A 1,326-nucleotide genomic window follows, 5' to 3' on the forward strand; every position below is an offset into this window, starting at 1 on the left:
ATATTTTAAAAAGTTATAATATCTATGCATAAATATATTTTATAATTATTAATATATAGTTTAAGAATATAATATTGAAATAAAAATTTATATATCAATATATCATACATTTTTTAACTATACCTAACATATACATTTTGTATTTCTTATTATAAATGATATCTTGACAAATATATAAAATAAAGTTTATAATTTATAATAAGGATATAATTTCTAATAAAATATAATTTCTAATAAAAAAATAAAAATATTGTTACTATATATATATATATATATATATATATATATATATATACTCATACATACGTACATACATAGATATGATTTTGACTTATATTTTTCTCTAGTCATTTTGCATAACACTTATCTTTGCCTGTTCATTTTTTCAGAGTCATTTCATGTTAATTCTAACTAGTTGTTTTGTTCTGCCATTTTTATCTATCTATTAAACTTGTAAAATCTATTTCTCTTCTTTTGATACCGTAGTTAACCCAAACCACGACTCGAACAACACAATTTTATTGCTGACTTTGAAGGAATTACAACATTGACTCGTAAACCGAAAATAACACAAACAAGTGGACAATAGTATAGGAAATAAATACTCAACAAGTAATAAAATAAGAACTAAAGGGGCAGGAGCAGTCCTGGATAATGTCGGAGGGCGGCTGAGACGTCATTGGGGTGGTGGGGAAGGAGTTAGCGGCGGTTAGAAGATCGTTGGGGTGGCTTGCGGTGACCGTAGTGGTGATGAAGGGCCTAGAGTGGTCGGCGATCTGTAGTAAGCAACATCGGGGAGGAAGGTAGTGGAAGGATGGCTGTTGTGGGGAGCTGGAAGAGGCTTTGAAGTGGTCTGGAAAGGGACCTGAGGGATCTATGGCCTGCTGGAGGTGGCGCGGGGAGGAGGGCTGCGACTAGAGGTGGCTTAATGGAACCTGGAGGTACTGCGGCAGACTGTTGAAACGGGAGGAAACGCCTGAAAGAGCAGCGGAGGTGCGGTAGGGAAGATGAAGGACACCAGGAGGGGGAAACAGAGTGGAGATATACACCATCTTGGTGGGATACAACTGTAGCACCATGCCGCCAAAGGATACGTCCCTCGAAAGAGGGAAACACCAGAAGCAAATCCTGAAATCGGAAAACCAATATCACTGGTTCGAGCTTAGGCAAAAACACATATAAATAGAGAGAAGACTAGTAGATAACAATGGTGAAATTCGGGAAAAGAAGGGGGGAAATGGTAGGAAATGAAGAGGAGGGGGTTGGGGGGGGGGGGGGGGGGGGGGGGGGGGGGCGGCAAAGGGGGGGGGGGAGGGGGGGTCGACG

The 1,326-nt window shown here is 39.3% G+C and overlaps 1 protein-coding gene across 1 annotated transcript in view; it reads left to right on the plus strand.

Moving 5' to 3' along the window:
• Positions 1-1,326, plus strand: part of LOC110030170 (probable DNA helicase MCM8) — a 45,422-nt gene that overhangs the window by 8,382 nt on the left and 35,714 nt on the right. The gene's annotated exons all lie outside the window — the stretch shown is intronic.

Source organism: Phalaenopsis equestris, unplaced genomic scaffold (genome assembly GCF_001263595.1).
Source record: "Phalaenopsis equestris unplaced genomic scaffold, ASM126359v1 Scaffold000670, whole genome shotgun sequence".
NCBI classification, from domain to species: domain Eukaryota; kingdom Viridiplantae; phylum Streptophyta; class Magnoliopsida; order Asparagales; family Orchidaceae; genus Phalaenopsis; species Phalaenopsis equestris.